The sequence below is a fragment of the Armigeres subalbatus genome, chromosome 2 (genome assembly GCF_024139115.2).
Source record: "Armigeres subalbatus isolate Guangzhou_Male chromosome 2, GZ_Asu_2, whole genome shotgun sequence".
Lineage (NCBI taxonomy): Eukaryota > Metazoa > Arthropoda > Insecta > Diptera > Culicidae > Armigeres > Armigeres subalbatus.
Genome location: NC_085140.1, coordinates 360,428,232 through 360,452,768, shown reverse-complemented (window position 1 = coordinate 360,452,768; position 24,537 = coordinate 360,428,232). Strand labels below are relative to the sequence as shown.

At 37.4% G+C, this 24,537-nt stretch overlaps 1 pseudogene; it reads right to left on the bottom strand.

Moving 5' to 3' along the window:
• The window catches only part of LOC134210081 (facilitated trehalose transporter Tret1-like), a 4,600-nt pseudogene extending 3,984 nt beyond the window's left edge, over positions 1–616 (bottom strand).
• Between the last annotated feature and the right edge of the window lie 23,921 nt (positions 617–24,537).

The following is a 24,537-nucleotide window of genomic DNA, read 5'->3' as shown; positions in this document are numbered from 1 at the left end:
CATGAAAGTTAACACGAATGAGCAGGACCACTCATTGAAACCCACGCCAGTTCCTGTACTCAAGTATGGACCAATACAATACATCACCATGAACCCTATCTTCGCAAGTACGGTTATCATCGTTCCGGACGATCCACGAATAGCGTCCGATGTTATCTCACCCAAATAAATGGGCGACACTGAGTAAGCCGTTCCATAGCCGATTCCGAACAAAAATCTTGCGGCGTACAAATATCCAACTGCATCACCAAGTCCAATTAAATCCACGATCGATGTCGGTATGACCGCGCTTAGAAGAGTCCATTTTCGACCGACTCGATCTGCCCGATACCGGTTATGATCGGTCCAAAGATCCCGCCAACTGCCTGTATCGCCACAATCCATGATCCTTGGTCTTCGGTAATAGGAATGGAGAATCGTCGGCTTCCAATTTGGGGATGGCGGCGAAGACCAAGCGTTGGTCATAACTACCATCATGATCGATAAAGTTGCTACAATTATTATGGAGAAGAAAAAAGATTTTACGATTGAAAAATGAAATGTGGAAGAGAATGTTGTAACCTGTAGGTGGCAAATACTCGTTTCGATATTTCCCAAACTGCTGAAGAATACCCATTTTGATGTGCTTCTGATGGTTCTTGTAGGGTAATGCTGGCAAAATTGAGCTAATTTCCAGCTTATCTTGCGATAATTGAATAGAATTAGAGGGAGTATAAAGATTTAAATACCAGTGCTTGTTGACTTTCTGCTATCAGTTTGGCTTACGCTTAGAGAACGCGTTGTTATCGTAGAGAGAAAGATGATCAACAAAGTTTGACAACCCAGCAAATAATTAGTCGATAACGATTTGATTGCCTTATCTTGGTCGGAATTGCAGCTTAGCAAAGCTTGGTAATGTAGCATAATTTCATTGTAAAAAAGTTGTTTTAGTCACGACAAGACAGAAAAAGACATCACACATCACAGAAAAACGCTCAAATACATGAATGAGCAATGTTGGGTTTAGTTCTCAAGATATTGAAAATGTACAAATACCTATACGATTTGTATTTTTCTAAATAGCAACAACAATGTTTAGGGCACTCCGTACCCATGTGCTAAGTTATGACAAAAAAGAAAAACAATGTTCATAGTTCGTTGAGAATTATATTTTCTACTGTTGGATTAAACATTAAATTTTTCTTATAGAGACACATGAAATACAAAATATTTCTTTGTTCAAGCCATGACTTCTACAAGCCTACTACATCAAACGGTCAGGGTTCTGCCAAACCCAAGCGGTTTTAATACCTCGTGGCAATTTAGAAAAAGAAAAATGGAAATCTTTTGTCATGGAGTTGAGGCATATATGATTCGATTTTCAATCAATTAAATCTGTTAAATCTGTAGAAAATGAGACATTTTTTGTTGCTTGCGTTTTGGATATTATCCTTAGTTCTAACAAGGTTTCACGCAGAGTGCAAAACAGCAGCCAATGGCACTGGTAGCATTTTTATGGGAAAATCATCGCATGATGGTGGTTGTCGTATCAGTGGTCATCATTCACCCTCAACGATCCAGCATTTTATGTGAAGGAAGGTTGATTACAACAATGTCGTGTTGCTATCCCGCGTTATGCAGTGGCGAAGCTCAAATTTATTGCAAATGGTCGCGTCTTACCGAAAGTCATCGGGTTTGGTTTCAGTTAGTTGGAAAAGCGCATTAAGGAATGAAAATTGGATCTTCTCAGGACCAGCATTTTGCTAGGCAGAAAGGGTTGTACGTTTGATTTTGTGGTTTATGCTAACGTAAAAACAGCTCGACACTAATGAAACGCAATGCGAGGCAAGACATAACACTTATCGTTTTTACACTCGTCAACTAAGATTTTAAAAAAATACCTTTTACGTCGACCAGGTTCGGGCGCGATGTTGGCCATCATCAGGACTATGTCCAACTGACTACTTTTGCCGTTACTGTACGTTCGTTGCAATTGAAATTAGGGAAGGTTTGTTGAGCCAGGCCGTTATAGGCGTGACTTTACAACGTTTTGACGCACCTTTAAATGGTTTTATGGAGATAGCTTGCATAAAACATCAATTAATTCAATGCCCAATTGCAAACTGGACTTCTTTGTGAGTTAATCTAGAAGAAATAAAAGCTGATCGTTCGAGCATAATACACAGTGTTTGGTCTTATGTCAAAATTGCGACATAACTAAAATTGAAAATTTTATGAAAATGCATTTGAAATCTAAACATTTATTATAATAGCAAGTGTGTACAATTAGACTTTGTATTCCGAATGCTCGTTTTGATGCTTGAGTTTTCAAACGCCAAATTTCTTGAAAGTTACTGCAAGCAGAACTAGTTCTGATTGTCTCGTAGAATATATAGCTTGAGCTTGAGCTTTGAGCTTGATTGACTGCTCGTAGTTGCTACTCCATTATGACCAGATCAGCTGTTCTTGCACAGGAACCAACAGATGTTTGCTTGGGACTAGACATCTTCAATGTCAAGTACTGTGATCTCATTTGTAGGTCATACTGGCGCCTGCCACGTCAGAATGCAAGTCAATGTAGGGAAGGGGAGGAAATGATGATGCAATCACTCGCCACTGCAAGCCGAATATCCTCTGCACTTGCCACGAGTTCATGCGGAATTTTTGGAATTTTGGGTTAGGTTGGAGAGGCAGAGTCCGTCTTGGTTAACGAGCTGCCAATGTGATAGATAGGAGAAGGTAACTCATGGAATTTCTTGGATGTGAGAACGAGCTCTATATTCATTTCAATTCTAGCAGATTACTGTTGAATACTCAAGTTGAAGGTATAGGAATAGTAATGGAAACGGTATGAAGTCCATTTCAGTTCTAGCAGTTGTAGAACATGAGAAATAAAGAGAATGATACAAAGTAGGAGAATGGAACGGACCTGGTTTGAACCCACGACCTCCTGCGTATGAGGCAGAAGCAGTAGCCTATGACTACCAAGTCCGCTTCTTTGATTGTCTCGTAGAATATATAATACAAAAATACAAGATACTTCAAGAAATCTAACATTAGTTATCTGATAAGTACATTGTTTATCACACCTATAGAAAATTTCAAATTTGCTGCCCGACGATATGATGAAAATCATCGAACACTACCGCCAACCTCATTAAATAATGGCTCGCGAAGTTTTCGTAGCTCAGCCACCAATCTACGTGTTTCAACATTACATCGGTATTAGCTCATTTGACGGGAGTGATCGCCCGCAAAAGCAAATGACCGTTAAAAAGTGGGGGACAATCAGAGCACCAGTGACACGTCGGTCCGAGGTGGTTGTACTGGGGGCAAACAGATGTTTCACTTGTCCTGTATATACTGACGAAAATGGGTGTTATCGCCGAAATACTACTACACTCTATGTCACATTGATTGAAAATTTGCTTTCTGTATTGATGTTTATATGTTCAACCTGTGCTAAACACAAATTGAGCCATTTTGTCCGGATATCTTACAAGCTCCATATGCTTTATGATGAATATTTTTCCGTGACGTTACAACGCAAACTTCACCTAGGTGAAACTCAGGCTATTTACCACCGATTTTATGTCTATTAGGGTAAATGATGCAATAGTGGAGGAACTAAGCGCGTTTCAACACTATTCATTCATCATCCCCAGAAAAATAACAAATCTTATTCCACTTACCTTTGATATGTATCCGAAGGCTCTACGCTTCTATTTCTATAATAAAATGCTTCCTTTGCAAAGAAATCTTAATTTCATCCTAAAATCAAAACTCAATTATTGGTACAGTGTTTCGATAGTTGCGATATTTTTAATCTTTGTTCCTATACTTGCGAATCCCATTGTTTTCTTACGGGACTCGCAAGTGTACTACCAACTATTGGTGCACAGACAAAATATTAAGGTATTTTGATGATATTTCCAATTTAAAGAGCTAGTCAAGATGTTTTGGTTCCGTTGAGGTACTGACTGATTAACTAATTGATTGACAATGTGGTTGCTGCGTTTGATTTGTGAATTTTGAGTTCGTCAGGGTGACAATAGGTCAAATAGGGGTGAGAATGGGTTACTGTTCTAACAATTAATTGCTGAGTAACCGTTTATTCTGCCAGTTCTATGCAGCCTTCGATTGAATAAAGGTTATACATTAGAATTGAAGACGTTTGCTCAGTTCTTATACATCTAATTTTGGTGATTTTATACAACTGACTTAATGTGTTTAAAAGCCCTCTAAGAGTTTATTCAGCTATCATACAGCAATAAAAGAACAATATAACATGTCTGGAAAATCTATTTTTAGAACTGACACAAGACCATAGAACTGAAGAGTCTCCTATCCAGTTTTAATCCAACAGGTACAACTTGAATAAGTTCCGCTTCTTTTGGCGAATGTTGCGATAAAAATGCCAAAAGACAAAAAAGTTACAGCCAAAACGATTTTTATTTTCGTTTTCAAAAAGGGGGTTGATAACGGAAGAGTCAATCAAACTTCTAAGAAAATTTATTATTTTTCTCAAGACAATTTTGGCATATATAATTAAATTTCAGAGAAATAATTGATTTGGTGGGTCACATGCCCCTTCGTGCCTAAACTTAACTCCGCCAGTGATCAGATTTGCCAGATCCCGTAGGAAATGATCGAGGACAAGTTCTCAACTTTCGGTGAAGAATCACCTAACAACTTCTGCAAAAAGGAGTGCATCAAGATTTTGGGTTATCAGTATAGCATACGTATCCAGTTTTCTGCGAGCGTTAATGGCCGCCTGCTTTCCTGCGGGTTAGTCTTTGATTTGACATTTCTGGAGGTCAACTGCACCCACCGTTTGAGCATTTTGATCAATGTGGTATACAAGAAGGCTTGAATCTTAGATAATTAATACATAGATTGCTCACTGGGGCATCCCTGCTTGTAATCCACAGGAAACAACACTCTATCGGTCGTTGGGTGAACTAAACACAGTGGGGTGCGCATTCAGAAACAGAACAGTCGGGCGCATTTTGATTTGACAATTCAAATTGACATTCAACACTTGCACGGTCAAACCCATTTACCTAAATTGAGGTTAAAGCAACTCAAAAATAAAATTAATTTAAATTTACTTAAACCTCCAGGACTCACATCAGATTTCATAACATGACAACTCCTATGTTGTAAAAAGTACAATAGTTCAAAATTTCCATATGTGGAAACATATTGAGACACACTTTTGAGTACTTAGCATTATGCGATTTCTTCGCAACAGGTTGTATTTGAGAAGGAATGCAGTCTTCATTCATCCTGGTTGGTTACAATTGTGAGTTTTGGGTCAAACGGCCTATCACATGTATTTTGGCTTCCAATCAGCAAAATATACCTAAGATTTCCCCCGAGTTTCCAATTGACCTTTCTTGTTTTTACTCGCTCAACCGATGATATGTTTAAGGTCAACTATTCCAAAGAACCCATGTTTTTTGACGTCCCTTACTATTTTCAAAATTTAAAACTAAAAAAATGTCAAAATGTTGTTTTGTAGGTTTGGCTGAACATTCGATCGATTTTGAACCAACATCAGGCTAGTTCACAAATGAAGCTATTTTTCGTTTTTTTCGGTTTTTAAAATAATTAGGGGCTTTATAAACTTTGAGTTCTTTGGGAAGTTAACCTCAAATAAGTCAAAGGGTTGACTGAGACAATAAAACGAGGTAATTTTAGCTCAAGTGGTTAATTGATATTCCTATACAGAAGTTTTTTTTTTCTAAAAATATTGCAGATATTCCTGAGATGTCTAAATGGGGTTTTCTCGAAAATCTTACAGGAGCTGTTTCTGCAAATTACTTTTTAAAATCAACCATCAATTCCTTGAAAATGGTATTTTTCATTCATTTGTATAATTTTCCTAGAACTTTTTTTTAAGCTATAGTTTTTCAAAAGTATATAGACAGCAGTTCATAAATAATGACAAGCTTGTAGCAATTAAATCGTAATCTGAGGCGCGAGGCAAAATGTCATTCAAATTACATTATGTCAAATGACAGGTGACATTTTGGAGAGATTCCACTCTCTAACCACAGATTTAGTATTAGAGCCATGTACTTTTGGACAAAAATATTGGGCTACTCAAGGATTATGGCTTCATAAAAATTATGAAGTGAATCAGGTTTCTACAAAAGCTCTGAATAAATAAGTCAAGTGACATGCCTATGACATTTATAACATAGCCTGGAATTATTCTTGAAGAATTTGTTAATAAATGTTTGAAAGAATTCTCCAATGAGTTCCTGGAAAAATTCAACAAGGATACATGGGATACATAGAATAATTCAAGAAAATAATCCTGGAAGAATTTTCGAAGAAATTTCATGAAGAATTCTGAAAGAATTTACGAAAAAAAAATTTATACGAATTTTATAATGATTTTCTGGAAGAATTTTTGAAGGAATTCCTGGAACTTCTCCCAAAATAATTTCTTAAAGAACTCTCAAAACAATCAATGGAAGAATTATCGAACGAATTCCAGAAGAAATTTGTAACCATTCCAGAAAGAATTCCTTTTGTAATTTCTGAAAGATACATTTCTGTCCGCATATAAAGATTCTCAATATTTGCCAAACAAATTTCTTAGGCATTTTGTACTAGATATAGAACGATTGTTTTTTTTTGTGGATTGTTTTCCCTTCTACTTGTTTGTTCCACCCACATGGTTTTGGCTATTCCAACATAGTTGTATTGGTGAATCAAGTGCAAAACTGTAAAATAACACAGTGTAAAACTACGTGTTTTGGGGTTTAAACTAGTGCTAAACTAAATTCAACCTGTGTAAATAAAAAAACAACAGAAGTTATGCTGCAACTTCTGCTAACCTACGTTTGCACTGGGAATTAATGAATTCGACATTAGAAAAATATAATACATCCTTTCAACAAATAGTCTCAATTGAAAAAGTACTCTCGATTTGTTTCTTGTTAGCGTGAAATGAGCAGGGAGCAACTAGTTCACCCAATGACCGGTAGTTGTGTATACAGCGCTGCTATTTTGTTGCCCGGTGTTCACCTTGAGTGGTGTATCTATGTATTATTAATCTAAGCTTGAATTCACTTAATCAGCACCTTCTTATATGCCACATTGCACAGTGCACAATTGTTCGAGATCAGCCAAAATCTCAAAAATCAAAATTCCTGTTTCCGTCAGAATTATATTTTTCTCATTTTATAGAATACTTACGTGATTCAAATTCAAAATTTCAAGTTTCAAAGTGCTCGCGTTTTCGGGGGCACACTACTCGATACGGAGGCAGCTTTGCTGCGTCGCAGCATGCGTGAAAAAATAAAAATGACAGTTGTGCGTTGCTTCCGTATCGAGTGGTCTGCCCCCGAAAACGCGAGCACTTTGAAACTTGGATTCTGTCAGGAGTGACCTTAAGTGGAATAATTGGGTAGGTTTCTTCCCAAAAGACTAGAAGATATCACACACAAGGTTTCTTATTTTCAAAACTTTCTTCTGTCATCCAAGAATCTACCAGTTTTAGATTTTTTTTCACATGAATTTTATTGTTGGGATTTTGTTTATGTCTAATAATCCGAAATACGTAATCATGCTGAAAACTTTTCTAAAGCTGAAAATTATCAGTATTGGAAATTGACATTGTTCAATACTTTGCCATCAACATGATTCTACAATACATATCAAGAGTTTCAAGTTCTAATGTTTGAGCTCGAGTTAAATGTAACACACTCTTTTTGCCAGCAATAGAGAATGTTGGTACTGAGATTTGAACTGAAAAGCTGAACTGCTTCATATTTGTGGAAATATATTATTCTAACTATTCTCAAGCAAGGAAAAGCCTGTTTCGAGTCAAGATTATGAAGAATACAAATGTAAGTACACAGTTGTAATAAAAGTTGTTCGTTTGTCATTCAAATTAATTGATTCTTTTCAAATACAACTTTTTTTAAAAATATTCCATAATTGTGGATGTTTCAAATAAAATCATTTGTCTTAGCACATGCACAGCCAGTATTTAGCAAGCAAGTCTTTTGATACGAAAATTATTTAAAGCTTTTTTTCACTTTTCAGAGTTTGTACTATCCCATTTAATTCCACCACTTGAGTCAAGTAAGAAAACCAATAACGGCCTTACTGTTGAAGTCGAAATACGTAACTGTGAAGTAACAATCAAGTAATGGAATTAAATGGAATAGTATCAACTAGTTTTATGGCAAGTGAGATCATCTTTGTGGCGAAACAATCTGTTTTCAAAATCCGAATTTAGCAGTAAAATGAAAGTATTTACTATTCAGAGAGATGCCTAAAACGGCTGTATATTGCCAAAGTAGTGCTTCCAACACCCACGTTTAAGTCTGTATGTGATAAAAACCATCAAAATACCATAATACAAACATATGGGATATATTTAGGGACATTTTGAGGTTTTGACCAACCCTCGTTCTGGAGCGAACCACTGTGCAGTGGTGCGTTTGGCCAAAATCGTGAACTTTTTTTACCACTTCAGGGTGTTATTTTTTGGCATCGGTGTCTTTGGGAATAAATTTTAGAAAAATATGGCGCATCGAGTGACGAAAAGTTGTAGTTCCAATTTTTGCCACAGGTGGCGCAGCAAAATATAACTTCTTTATAAACGATTTTTAAATATGGTGTCTTTGGCAAAGTTGTAGTGTAATTTATTATGAATTTTATTGCTGAAGACACCGAGTGTCCATCTATCATCGTTTTTGAAATACGGGCGTTTTTTAATGGACAGACCCTAAAAAAAACATTATTTAAAGATATTTTCGAAACTAACAGTTTCAGGCCAATACAATGTTCTACAAAAATGTATATATAATCAAAATAGACCACTTTCTGGAAGATACCAGGGAGGTTTTTTGCAAACATGACTTGTTATCGGCGATTTAAGGTCGAAAATAGTGATATTTGAAGACTTCATATGTAACAGAGGGGCAAATTGGGGCAAGGAAATCCCCACAGATTTAAAATATCTGGTCGGTAGTTTCATATGCATATAATTATGTCTGTCTCCACGTGTATCCAAACAAGCATTTCTAAATTTCATAAATCGACATTTTCAACTGATATTTATATAATAATTGAGATTTCACCACGCTGTTGAATGTTAATGTCAAAAGAAGTGCAGCGTGAAGCTATTTTTCTGTTCTCTTCATCCAATCATTTCACACAATGCAAATCTGACGTCATACGCTCCTAGAGATGTCGTAAAATCCCCAATAATCGGTTAGTAACTAATCGATTACTCTTTATTCTTGTCGATTATTGAATCAATCCATCGATTTTTCTAAAATTTATTCCCAAAGACACCGATGCCAAAAAATAACACCCTGAAGTAGTAAAAAAAGTTCACGATTTTCGGCAAACGCACCACTGTGCATTGGTCAGAATGCTTGAAGTGGTGGGTGCAGTTGACCTCCAGAAATGTCAAATCAGAGACTAACCCGCAGGCAAGCTGGCGGCCATTACCGCTCGCCGAAAACTGGATACGTCTAAAGCGTCTCGTAACAGCAAACGACTTCTCACATATTTGAAAGCATGTACTTTCATGCAACGCTGTAATTTGGAAAGATTCTCCACGTCTGTGTGGAGACATGCACTGGATTCCAACTACCATCAATACGTGAGTGAACGTGGGCCTGTCCATACACTGCTGCTGATGGTACCGGTGTTCAGAATAAGCAGCTCCTTGTGAAACAGAATGAGACAAAGTACATCCGAAATCGGTAATGGCACCACGCTAGGCCCACAACTATGGGGCTAACACACACTCTAAACTGATACCGGGTGTTCCAAGGACATACTATAATATACAGATGCAGATGTACATTGAGTACTGGTAGGATAAAATGAAGAAATATGACTAGTATACTATGTCTCTTGGTAGTTAGTACGATTTCATTAAGTACCGCTTCATACATTAACAATCTGTAATATGTAATGATGCATTTATTCACAGCGATAATATGCGTATAGAAATGTAACAATTCAACAAACAGACTAAACCATCGTCCCTGACGTCGAATGCAGTAGAAGCATAAGTAATAGAATGCCAGTGGCCCTCAATTGGCCATAATTTACTCACCATATTTGGCTTCATCACCAACATCGGTTTGACATTTGCAGTACTGGTACTTTGGCTGCCAGGTCGAAGTAACCTAGATGTTTGTCACATTAGCAATCTTATACTATTGAATCATCTTCGAACGCCCGGATGAACAGCAGAAATTTACTAATTTTTTTAACTAATTTTATTTGCTAATTAACTAATACATGCATTCATCTCTTAGACTAGGTGTTCCGTGTTTTCTTAACACTATCATCCTTATTTGCTATGTTACGCTTTTAGTTATTATTAATACATTTCAATTGCCTCTGGCAGTTGGAATTTTTTCCTCTGGTTGAATTGAACCATGTAGGAATTACAATGTTTTCAACTTAAACTAAACTTAACCTATTTAAAACTAAGGGTACAAGGAGTTAATCGTCGCAATAGAAGATTGCAACGATTTTGTCTAAAATTGAAATTATTTTGTTGGACATTTGTTGCAATGTCTCAATATTAGAAATTCTATGAAGTTCATTGGTACTATACCACGGAGGCAACTTCAGAATCATTTTCAAAATTTTATTTTGAATCCTCTGGAGTGCCTTCTTTCTGGTATTGCAGCAACTAGCCCATATTGGCACAGCATACAACATGGCAGGTCTAAAATTTGTTTTGTAAATCAAAAGTTTGTTCTTAAGACAAAGTTTTGATTTTCTGTTTATAAGTGGATATAGACACTTAATATATTTGTTACATTTGGCTTGAAGGCCTTCGATGTGATTTTTAAAAGTTATTTTTGATCTAGCAGAAGTCCTAAATATTTAGCTTCATAGACCAATTAATTGGAACCCCATTCATAGTGACAATAGGTCTGCTAGAAGGTTTCAAAGAAGAAGCTCTCGGCTTATGAGGGAAAATTATAAGCTGAGTTTTGAAACCAATCGGGGAAATTTTCCATTTTTGCAAGTAAGTGGAGAAAATATCCAAACTTTTTTGCAATCTACTACAAATGACACGAAGGCTTCGCCCATTGGCTGAGAGACCTGTGTCATCTGCAAACAAAGATTTTTGACACCCAGGTAAGTCAGAAGTAAAAATGTTTTACAAAATGGGCCCCAGTATGCTGCCTTGGGGGACACCAGCCCTTACGGGTAATCTATCAGATTTAGAATTCTGATAGTTTACCTGCAGTGAGCGATCTGATAAATAATTTTGGATCAGTTTAATAATGTACAGAGGAAAATTAAAATTCATCAATTTTACAATCAAACCTTCATGCCAAACACTGTCAAATGCTTTCTCTATATCAAGAAGAGCAACTCCAGTCGAATATCCTTCAGATTTGTTGAGCCGAATTAAGTTCGTAACTCTTAATAACTGATGAGTGGTTGAATGCCCATGGCGAAAACCAAATTGCTCATCAGCAAAAATAGAATTGTCATTAATATGAACCATCATTCTATTTAAAATAATCTTTTCAAACAGTTTGCTTATTGAAGAAAGCAAACTGATTGGGCGATAACTAGAAGCCTCAGCTGGATTTTTGTCCGGCTTCAAAATTGGAACAACTTTGGCGTTTTTCCATTTATCTGGGAAGTATGCCAATTGAAAACATTTGTTAAATAAATTAACCAAAAAGGATAAAGAGCTCCCAGGAAGTTTTTTGATAAGTATGTAGAAAATACCATCATCACCCGGGGCTTTCATATTTTTAAATTTTCTAGTAATAGATCTCACTTCATCCAAATTAGTTCCCAACGTAGGGTCAACAACATTATCTTGGTTGAGAATGTCTTCGAAGCTTCGTGTAACCTGATCCTCAACTGGACTAGTGAGACCTAGACTAAAATTATGGGCACTCTCGAACTGCTGAGCAAGTTTTTGAGCCTTTTCGCCATTTGTTAATAAAATTTTATTTCCCTCTTTAAGCGCTGGAATTGGCTTTTGAGGTTTTTTAAGAATTTTCATTAATTTCCAAAAGGGTTTCGAACTGGGATCCAACTTGGAGACATTATTCTCAAAGTTGGTATTTCTCAGAATAGCGAAACGTTTTTTAATTTCATTTTGCAAATCTCGCCGAATAACTTTCAACGCGGGATCACGAGTTCTTTGGTATTGCCTTCTTCTCACATTTTTAAGACGGATCAGTAGCTGAAGATCGTCGTCAATAATAATGGAGTTGAATTTAACTTCACATTTAGGAATTGCAATGCCTCTGGCTTCGACAATTAAATTTGTCAAAGATACGAGAGCATTATCAATATCACTTTTGGTATCGAGAGGAATGTCAACATCAAAATTCCCATCGATATACGTTTTATATAAATCCCAATCAGCTCTATGATAATTAAAAGTAGAGCTGATTGGATTATAAATGGCTTCTTGTGAGATTTCAAACGTCACAGGAAGGTGATCAGAGTCAAAGTCAGCATGAGTTACCAATTGGCCACACAGCTGACTTGAATCCGTTAAAACTAAATCAATTGTAGAAGGATTTCGACTGAGCTTGAGCTTGAGCTTGAGCTTGATTGACTGCTCGTAGTTGCTACTCCATTATGACCAGATCAGCTGTTCTTGCACAGGGAACCAACAGATGTTTGCTTGGGACTAGCACACATCTTCAATGTACAAGTACTGGTGATCTCATTTGTTAGGTCATACTGGCGCCTGCCACGTCAGAATGCAAGTCAATGTAGGGAAGGGGAGGAAATGATGATGCAATCACTCGCCCACTGCAAGCCGAATATACCTCTGCACTTGCCACGAGTTCATGCGGAATTTGTTGGAATTTATGGGTTAGGTTGGAGAGGCAGAAGTCCGTCTTGGTTAACGAGCTGCCAATGTGATAGATAGGAGAAGGTAACTGATGGAATTTCTAATTGGATGTAGGAAACGAGCTATATACATTTCCGATTCTAGCAGATTACTGTTAGAATACTCAAGTTGAAGGTATAGGAATAGTAATGGAAACGGTATGGAAGTCCATTTCCAGTTCTAGCGATTGTTAGAACATGAGAAATAAAGAGAAAGATACAAAGTAGGAGAATGGAACGGACCTGGGATTTAACCCACGACCTCCTGCGTATGAGGCAGAAGCAGTAGCCATATGACTACCAAGCCCGCTAAATTGTAGAAGGATTTCGAGTGGAAGAAAAACAAGTTGGTCCATTGGGATATTGAATACTATAATATCCCGCAGAACAATCTTCAAATAAAATTTTACCATTGGAATTGCTTTGAGCATTATTCCATGAACGGTGTTTGGCATTGAAGTCACCAATTACGAAGAATTTTGATTTGTTGCGAGTCAGAATTTGAAGATCAGCTTTCAACAAATTATTTTGCTGCCCATTGCATTGAAAAGGCAAGTAGGCTGCAATGAAGGAAAATTGTCCAAAATTTGTTTCAACAGAAACTCCCAAGGTTTCAAAACTTTGGTTTCAAACGAAGAAAATAATTTATGTTTGATACGTCTATTGATGACAATGGCGACCCCACCACAGGCGCTGTCAAGACGATCATTTCTGTAGATAAAATAGTTTGGATCTCTTTTAATGGAGAGTCCTGGTTTTAATACGTTTCAGTTATAATGGTAAAATGCACATTATGAACTGATAGGAAGTTGAATAATTCGTCTTCCTTACCCTTTAGAGAGCGGGCATTCCAATTTAGAACTTTCACACAATTATTTGGATCCATTGAAACGGAGTCCGATAACAATTTTTGTGTGTACTTTATACCAACCTGAACAGCTTCAGGTATGGTATTTGCTTTGAACATTGCACCAATCATGTGATGCAATATTGTTCAGTTAAAAAATCAAAATCAATAGCAGTCATGCTACCTGTATCGGCAACATGTCCGTTATTTTCCGTTGGGACATGGGTATAAACCTCATTTTGAGAAGAGAAATTTGGTCTACCAGCAGCGATGTTGGCATACGTAGGTACATTGGAAAAATTGGAATTTACTGAAATGCTTGCTACCCGTTGACGAGCGGCAAAATTTGTTTGCGAATTGTGGTGGGTATGAAGTGTTCGACCGGTAACCGGTTTCGAAATTTGAGCGTTTGAAAAATTTGTACCCGTCGAATCTGGGATCCGATTGGAATTTCTCGTCATCAATCTTGCACGGGAATTCAAAACTTTTTTGCGTGAAGGGCATTCCCAGAAATTGGATTTATGATTGCCCCCACAGTTTGCGCACTTAAATTTATTGGAATCTTCTCTCACAGGACATGCGTCCTTGGCGTGAGAGGTTCCACCACAAATCATGCATTTAGCATCCATGTGACAATGTTTGGTTCCATGACCCCACTTTTGGCACTTACGGCACTGGGTAGGGTTTTGAATTTCCCCAGGCCTGCGGAAATGTTCCCATGTAACACGGACATGAGACATAATACAGGCCTTTTCCAAACTTTCATATTATTTAGTTCACTTTTGTTAAAATGAACTAAATAAAATTCTTGAGAAATGCCCTCTGGGAAGTACCAGAATGGGATTTCTTTTTTCATCTTAATTACTTGGACTGGTGAAAATCCAAGTAATTGAGAAATTTCAATTTTAATCTCATCCAGTGATTTGTCATCACTGGGGAGACCTTTCAAGACGACTTTGAACAATCGCTCAGTTTTGTCGTCGTATGTGAAGAATTTATGGCGCTTCTCAGTTAAATAGTGAAGAAGACGTTTGCGATCGTCAAAGGATCCCGGCAAAACGCGGCAGTCACCCTTCCTAGCAATCTGAAATGAAACCTTGATCCCTGAAGGTTACTCAAAATCTCATTCCGGAAGCCAGAAAATTCGGCAACAGATACCACAATTGGCGGAATTCTTTGCCTTTCCGCATGAATCGAATCACCTGGGCTAGAGGTAGATTCGATTTGCTCAATTTCATCATTAATCAAATCGAACTGATTGCTCAGTTCGATTGGAGAAGAATTATTTCCGATATTAGAGTTAGAAGGAATATCTGAAGTCTCCAGCTTCCTTCTATTTTTTCCGCGCTTGGGCAGGACGGTCTTGAAACCTTGTTTCTTTGAAGGAAGTGGAGCATTCAGAGCCTCCCCCTTCCTCTTGCTTTCGTTCATCCTCATTGCTGCGCGTGGAGACGTGACCTTATAAGAGGTTTTTCCCCGAACGGTGTCCCTGCAGGATTACCACCGCTTGTCGGAATTTTACTTCCGCAAACGGGTCCAACGTAAAACGAAGGCACGGGTCCTTGCAAAGATCGTAACGGGATCAGTGGGTACAAATAGCGCTAAGAAGCACCGTTGAAATTAAAATAGCTTCGGGTAGTATTAAAAACTTCCTTCCGCAAAGAGAGAAAGAACCGCACAGCGCGAAAGCACGATGCGGTCTAAGCAGAAATTTACTGATCCCGAATACTAAGCCCCGTCCTTCCTTAAATATTATAAACCTATCCTCGAGTCACCACGAGTACGTTGACATAGATCTACCGGTTTTGGCCAACTTAGTGCCTAATTTGGCCAACCCTGAAAAATATATATTTTCCAAAGCATATTGATCAGTTTCAACAGCGAAGAAAATTAAGGGATATATCTTCTGTTAGAGCCAATAAAACCCTCGAAAATTGGTTTACTTTTGGAGTTATGAGAGAAACTGGCCATATTAGGAACATGGCCAAAACTGGAACAATTACCCTATTTCCCTCTCTTACTAACCTAATAATAAGATGATATCAATTGTACATATCACAATGAACCGTGACTTCTTTAAGTGTAATACACTTTTCCTGAGTCTATCAAATAAACGAACTTGGAAACAAACAGGCACAGTATTTTTTAAAAAAATAATAATCCGTATTAAATTTGTTATCTTTAAGAGTATTCGAGAAATATTAATATGCAACAAAATTGGCTCGCCTGTGTTGAAAGGTCCAAATCCACAAATCCAACATCGGACAATTATGCGTTGCAGGGTATTATTAACCATGATGATGAATACTGGAGTAGCTTGCTCAAAATTACATGAAGCAAAATCTTACAATACTTTCAAAGACTCTTGGATAAAATTGCCACTCTTGCACATGTCATGTTTTAAAGGAATCTTAGTGACTATATGAAAATAAAAGTTGGTACAACTTTTCCATTTACACCGGAAACCCTGAGCAGAAAAAAAAAGCGTTTAAATGAACTCATGGGAAAAACATCCAAAGTTACTCCGATTTGCATTACAAACAAATAACCGCCAGAAAACGAAAACTGGTAACGAGTCACGTTCCAAATTGTCTCAAATGGAGCATCATCTTAAACTTTTTTTTTCCAAGTCGTGCGAAAATCACTAACATGCTTCTGGAGCGATGGTTACAAACTCAAAGGGGAATTAAAACTGGTATCAATGCTGTATTTGGTAAGCACACCATTGCGATATCTACAATTGCTCTGAACACCGAAGAACGAACACAGTTTTCCTTATCTACCACGCAATGAACTTTGTTTTCCTTCCGAGCCTACCGAGAGGGCAATCAGTGCCGAAAGAAAAAGTCGTTCGAATCAAATAACTGCAGGCTCCCAAGAGTGATCAAATAATCGTTTTATTTGATTTTCTTTGAATATTTTGTTTGCTTTGTTCATTTAGATGGGATATCCACATCTTAACAATGTATCATCCAGACGCTAGGACATTGCGTCTCGTAGTTTGGGTGTTCACTTCGTTAGTTTCGTTAGTTATTAGTGTCAGTAATTACTTTTAATCAGTATTTGTAGTATGTATTACTACTCTCTAGGTGAAACTGGAGCTACACTACATCTCAACATTAAAAAGACAGACACCAAGCACCAACCGATCGATAATTATACTTGGAAGTCATGTCCCTAGATGCAAATCAAAATACTAAACCAAAGTCTTGGACTGTAGAAAAGCTTTAATAAATATATGAATAAAGAAGGTCTGATGTAAAAATCTTTCAGTTAAGGTGAATTTGGACAAAACAGACTATATGTATAAAAACCAGAAAAGAAACCGAAGGCACTTTATTTATATTTTGTACACCCAACCAACATATGATTTTATTTCAATCCTGTGAACCTACCAGGCAACCAACTCTTATAAAGAATTGTAAGATAATCCTACATCCATTATTTGGGTGTACATATATTTGTGCATAAATATACAAAGAATACGAATGAATCAACCCAACTAATTTTAAAATATAATATTAGTAACTTAATGAGATAATAAGATATATGCCTTTCCAGTCAAAATATAATGCGGAGATTGCAACTAATGTGAGCAGAATGAAGAAAAACTATTAGTTTGATTGGGGCAAAACGAGCAACTTCCCGCGATTAGCCCAAGACAAAGGGGCCGTACACATATTACGTAAGCACTTATGGGGGGAGGGGGGTCGGTCAATATCTTACGCACCATATAAATAAAAAATCATTTGTATGAAAAAAATCTTACATGGGGGGAGGGGGGGTCGAAAAACCCAGAAAAAATGCTTACGTAATAAGTGTACGGCCCCAAACCCTGTACCAAGCCATTGATTGGCCCAATTTCTTTGGGTTTAGTTCCGAAGCCTGCGGAGTGCGGACTCTCATACTAAGAAAATTGAGTCAATTTTTGCCCACTGTGCATAGAAATATTTTGCATAAATATCGGTGAAAAGGCTGACAGAAAACCAAGTTGAATAGTAGGCCAAGTAGCCATTAGATAAGGGGAATTTTCATCAGAAGGGCACCATTACCGTTAGGTGAATTAATCTGGATCCTCATTCATTATACATTGGCCACGATCAACGCAATTTGAAGCGAGCTTTTTTTCTTCGGTTAGAACTCTACTCACAGTAATGGGCCAATTTGGGATTAATTAAGGATCAATTTAGTAGAATAAAATGTTCAAACTTTCGCCTGCAGTTTGACGCTTTCTCGATAGCGCATTTCAAAACTAATTGGTTTGATAGCATTTTAATGGAGAGTCGTAGCATATTTTTAATTCGTCCGCCAAAGTTTTCTGTCCTCGTTTCTGTACGATGTATGTATGTTCGTTACCGGGAGGTTATGGCTGTGCCAGTCACAAGTTACAGCTCACAGCTCATGTCACGTACTACTTTTAGCCCTTCGTTTCGGGCAAAACTTTTTCTATTCTTCTTCCTCAATCGTGGTTCTATGTGCCTACTGGAACCTGCAATGCATTTCCATAGTTGTTAATTGGAGGCTTTCCATGATTGGCTTTGTATGAATTAGTATTGTTTGTGTCGTTGATTCGAACACATCATCTTCGGAAAAACAATCCTACGTTATTGCACACAAAGCTAACTGGAGTTCCAATAAGTATTACGTGGGTACTTATTCAGCATTTGATGACGATATTACTGCAGTAGAAAATTGCACTTATGCGAAGTGCATTCAGAGAACGGCACTCTCGTTGGTAGAAGGATTGTGATTACCAGAATAAACTTTCAGCAGCTCTACCCCTTGTATGTAGCAATGAGCAGGAGCACGTAAAAGAAATCCAAGTTTGAGGCAAGCTGCATTGTTCTGACATGTTTAATTTGTCCAAATGACTAAAATGGAATACAGTTTGATTGAGTGGCGGCCATGGATGTTGGTTTTGTTTCTTCAGAAACTAGAGTTGGTTGTGACACTTTACAAAGTTGTCAACCAGTCTGCGACATGAGAGTTTTCCAATTAGCACAAGATTGGTTTACAATAATTTAAACAAAGTTGTGTCCTGACGCAGTTTCAATGAATTGTTTCAGATCTATTCCAGCTTGGAATGTTTGGAAAGTTCAGCTTTTTTCGATTTGAATCCAGAGTTCATATAACTTTGTATTGGCCAAGTGTATCATCGCTCTGAGTCAAGCTGTTGCCACACTAAAGTTTCCTACAACCGACCTTAACAACAACACATGCAGCATCCACTCCATTATTAGATTGAACTGTCCAACCTCTTTCCGCATCCATCGTAGAGTCGTTTTACTTTCAGAAACACGTTCGCAAAATATCACCATGGTTCCATTTTCAACTACGACCGTTCTCCCATTTTCCAAATCTATCGGACATTAGACCACTAGGGTTTGATTCCCGACTCGTATTTCAGAGAGGGTGTGCTTTATGTGGAAAGCCTATGATAAAACTTAACGGTAATGGTTATTCACCACACAACGAGTGCATTAACGCCCGGGTGATGACGGAAAATGGAATCTGATGGGACCAAGTGAGCCCAAGGGACAAACGAGATCGGTTGTCCTATCACCATTTGGTGTGAACACCAAGAGCAAACGCGTTTGGATTCCGGTATCCTTTATCGGGACGATTAGCAGCGTATTTTTCCATGGTGACAAAATTGAAACAGATAGAAGATTTAATGGATCTGAATGGTATCTGGGGATGCAATCTTCTTTACCGTCATTTGTTGAAGCATTTTATCACAGAGAACAAACATGAACGATAGAACAAACATATTTCACAAGGTTGTGCAGAAATTAAACAATTAATATACAAGCGCCCCAGGGATCTCCAGTAGCCTTGCGAGCAAAGGTGTTGGGTGGCCAATCCGAAGATGGCGAGTTCGATTCTCGGTCCGGTCTAGGATGCTTTCGCGTTGGAAACTTTCTCGGCACTCTGGGCATAGTGAGCGTGAGTATTTATAATGTCTGGCGGGATTTGTTCGAATATGCTTTATTTTTTTTCTTCATGGAGTTGAAGTGGGATAAATGGTCTTTTGATTATAGTTTCAAAGTCCCATGGAAAAGGGGTCACGCTTCTTGTCACTCACTGGCTCTCAAACCTCTATTATATGACAGTATATACACAAAGTGAGTAACAGCAACTATACTTCTACCGTCTACCTGCTCATACACTTTTATCAAGATTCGCCAACTTATTCAAATTCACTTTATGCATCTTTCCAACCTCTTCTTTTTTGCCCTTTCCACATGAAACGACCGTACTTGGCACCTTCTTTTCAGAACAGGAATATTTTCAATCCTATTCTTCTATTTGGAACGGTAGCTTCCAGGAGCCAAACTGTATTCCGTATGTGCATTATTCATTTAATTAATTTACTGTGCAATCGCAAATGCAGAGCTTTCATATGAATTGTCTGCTTTCCGTGTATTCGAATCGGATGCTGCAGAGCAAATATTGGCTCCATAAATTGAATGCTTTCGATGGAACTCAATTCTGGATGAGGATAAAACTTTCGAGGCGAATATGATGCAAATGAAACGATATCAATGAATTTAAAATGATGTATTAATTTTCTTTGCCATGAGAACGAATTTCTCATTTGTACTAATGATGAACACTGCACTGGTAAACGTTTTACAAATAGTGTTTACTTCAAAAGATCATTGTACTCCCGAGCAACACAACCCAAGAAACAATTTTCATGCTTGTTAGATTTATTTAATTCTTATAGCGGATTTATGACACCAGTCACCATGGCTAGTTGCTCAGATTTATTGGCGATCTTATTGCTATCAATAAACCTCTAATAAATCTGCTCGAAATGCTTCAAACGTCAAATGCCGACTGGTTTTGTTAGCAGATCTACGGTTGTAACGAAGAGCATAATAAGTCCAATTTTCAAAGCTTGATCTAAGCCATAATTTTGGGTCGTAATGTGGTCAAATGAATAACCCCAATAAGAATATTTACATTGCATAGGGTTTATAACGGTGTTTCATAAGGGCAACATTTTTCTGATCGAAATCTATGATGGCCATATTGGAAATGGAGAACCATCTTCAAGTCAGTGAAATTTATCACTGGAATTTATGATTAGACGGTGTTTTCGCCGCAAAAGACACGTTTTTGGTAAAAGATATAAAAAACTAACATATTTGGGTATAATATCAATTAATTTAGTGAAGAATTACGTTATTGATGTTAAAATGATTTTAAATTCATCAACACTTTAGTTTGTTATTATTTGTTTGCAAGATTTTGTTTCTCTTTTTTCAAAGCAACATTTTTGACAGCTGCCGCAGTCAAATTCCCTTTTTTTTCTTTGTGATGTCTGTTGACAGACGGCTGGGACCAATCATGGTCCATCTCGCCAATCAAATTCCCTTTTTTGCGGGCGGCTTGAAACGGATTTTTATATACTCTTATAAGAGGTTTATAGTGGTAATCTAGAGAGGGCCATTTGGACATATCTTACTCTTATAGTGGTCATCAGAAGGTAATCCTGTAATAATGGGTTTTATTGTCAGTTCTTGTAATTCGATCTTGAAAATCATTCCTAGAGCGGAATAAAACTTGAAATGTTACTTGGGAATTGTCTTAAACGAGTTTATGTGACTCATTTACGATCAAATCGAGTCACATAAGAGTTGCAGCAACCAAATCAGTCAGAACTGTGCTACTAGGGCTGGCCTATTTGCAGATGGTTGTAAACATATGAATATTTTCCCAAGAGAGGCAAATTTGTTTCTGCAAAACAAAGGACAACAAAGGTTTTGTTATTGAATTGGGCGGAGCAAGTTAAAACACAATACCTTGGTGGATCAATCAACGGTAATATTATTCTAGAAAGCAAGAAAACAGATAGGGTTTCTTACCCCATTCCCGGCCTAACATGCGGACGACTGCATTGTTTAATTGATATTTCTGATGAGGAGCAACATTTCCCGAATTTTGTTGGCCGTATAATACTGCAATGGGGTTCACCATTGTTGAAAAAATAGCTATTCTTGCTAAACATCGATTGAAAAAGCTTTCATTTGATTTAAATTAACGATGTGCAGCACTCATTACAGTCATAGCGATTGCATTTCCGGCCCACTTCCAAACCAGTTTCCGTCCTGAGCAAAATTTCGCTCAATCTCTCAACATCTTACTCTCATTCTCTCTCTCTCTCTGGACGGTAGGAAATGTGATGTAAGGGGTCGTACACTTATTACGTAAGCAATTTTTCTGGGTTTTTCGACCCCTCCCCTCCCCTCATGTAAGATTTTTTTCATACACACAAATTTTTATTTATATGATGCGTAAGATAACGACAAAACCCCCCTCCCCCCATAAGTGCTTACGTAATATGTATACGGCCCCTAAACAAAAATATACACGTTCCACGACAACGTGATGCCAGATGGTATTATTCATAATAATTTTTATTTGCTTAAGAAGATATATTTACTCGTCAAAATTCCTTCCAAATAATTAAAAAATATGTAGGGGGAATGACGGCTTTGGCAGGTTTTGTTCTATTATTGGCAGGGGTTTTTTTATGACTGACTAGGTTCAAATTTGGCCTAAACCTTCTTTGCATATCAAAGAATATTGTAGCCAAATTTCATAAAATTTGGTCGATAAAAACCTCCCTGCCAATAATAGAACAAAACCTGCCAAAGCAGTCTTTCCCCCTATTTCACTTTTTGAAATCGAGATAAATAATATAACAGCGTCAACGTATTAGACAGTTTTCCTATTAATGATGAAGGATTATTTTCATACTACAAAGAGCTCCTGGCCTTTTGGCAGCACTGTGCTGCTAGAAGTTCTTGGACCGAGGTGATTTTTTGTTCGGTTTGAGGATACATTTCAAAATGTATTCTAATATGTTTAAATAAGTTCTAGTGAAACGAACAAATAGAAAGAATTGAAGTGCTTGTGTTTAGAATTATGGTGTGATGATTATCAGCTTCAAGCACTTCAAGTTGTATCGAGCACTGTGACGATATTCAGGTAGGTGTTTATTCGATGATATCGTTTTGTAAAAGTGGAAATAATCACTCCGGCTCAGTGGTGTTGCAACGAAGAGCGAAAGTTTGATATCTACATTTTTATTTTCTATAATTAGGTCAATTAGGAGTAAAATAATTGGTTGAAAAATATTGAGTATTGTGCGAGATAAGGGTCTGTTCACAAATTACGTAACGCAAAAATCCGAGTTTTTGACACCCTCCCTCCCTCTCGTAACAAAAAGTAAGATTGTTGGTATCCCCTCCCTCCCCCGTATAACGCGTAGCTATGAAAATTTTAAAGGCAGATTTTTTTCCCTTTTTAAAGCATATAGGTTTTGGTATTTTTTGAACACTGTTATAATAGGTTGTGTTATATTAAGGTCACTCCTGACGGAATCCAAGTTTCAAAGTGCTCGCGTTTTTGGGGGCACACCACTTGATACGGAAGCAACGCACAACTGTCATTTTTATTATTTCACGTGCGCCGCCGCTGAATCGAGTGGTGTTCCCCCGAAAACGCGAGCACTTTGGAACTTGGATTCCGTCAGGAGTGACCTAAAGAACTAGTCGACCCGGCAGACGTTGTCCTGCATAGTAGGCGAAAATGCGCGTTGTGAACTGCCCATGCGAAGTATTCATACGATGCTTAATTTTAGTTTTTCACGATTTACTCAACTTTACTAATGATTTTTGCATGAGGAAATATCATATAAACAAATCGGAAACAATAACGAACATATCTGTTGAAGGAATGAATAAAATCCATACGGCCGTTTTTGAGTTATGCGGATACGAACACAGACCATTTCATTTTTATTATATAGATAGAAGATGCAGCTAGTAGAAACGCAATTTGCGACCAAGACCATTCAAATAGTTTTGGGCATATCAGTTAAATTGAACTGTTTACATGGTTGAACTGGTTAAGCTAAAATGCAATTGCTTTGAATGAAAACTCTTGGGGTTGCCTCTATTAATTTTGGCTTTGGTTTGGAAGATTTAATAATGAAATACAATACCAATAAAAACGTTTGAAATAAATTTTCATTCGCGTTATGCGTAACATTTGGTAGTACCCACCTTTTGGTGTAACAAAGTATAACGCAAGTTGGACCTGCCCCCTCCCCCCAAAAGCGTTACGTAATTTGAGAACAGACCCTAAGCAGGAGACGTTTTTTAATTATCAATCATAATCCTACGGCTTCCAAACAGTATAAATCATAAGTTTTGTTTGCAGTGAGCCGGAAACCGGGTCCATAAGCCCAAGTAGTGATTTACCCTATAAACAAAATCACCTGATACAACAATACCGAATCTCAATACCAGGAATTGAATTAAGAGATAAATGAAAACGCTAAACATGATTAACAAAGTGCTACATGGTCCGTGAATGCCCAGGACGAACTTTTGATTTTGAAAACCATATATAATAAATAAAATCATCCACTCCTGACTCGAAATCCGTCCGGATTTTAAATCAAAGGAAAAAAAATCAGTACAGCTATTTTTTAACTAAATATTTAAATTGAAGCAGTCTGATTGACTAAACTGCCACTGAAAATAGTTTGATACGCACCTTGAGAAGCGATCCCTGCGATTTGCATTCTGCTTATCTTATTGTTACATTGTTATTTTTGGTGCAATTATGCTCTACCCAAAAACAAAATAGCGGCAAAAACTTCGCGTTTGGTGGGTAGCGATTTGTTTTCGATTTTTGTTGTTTTAATTTCAAAGGCCATTTTCATGCCCTAAAAGCTTACTACCAAATATCTGAACAGGATGAGATAAATTATTCCTACATTATTTACCTTTATCCCCCTTTAATTCATTGATATC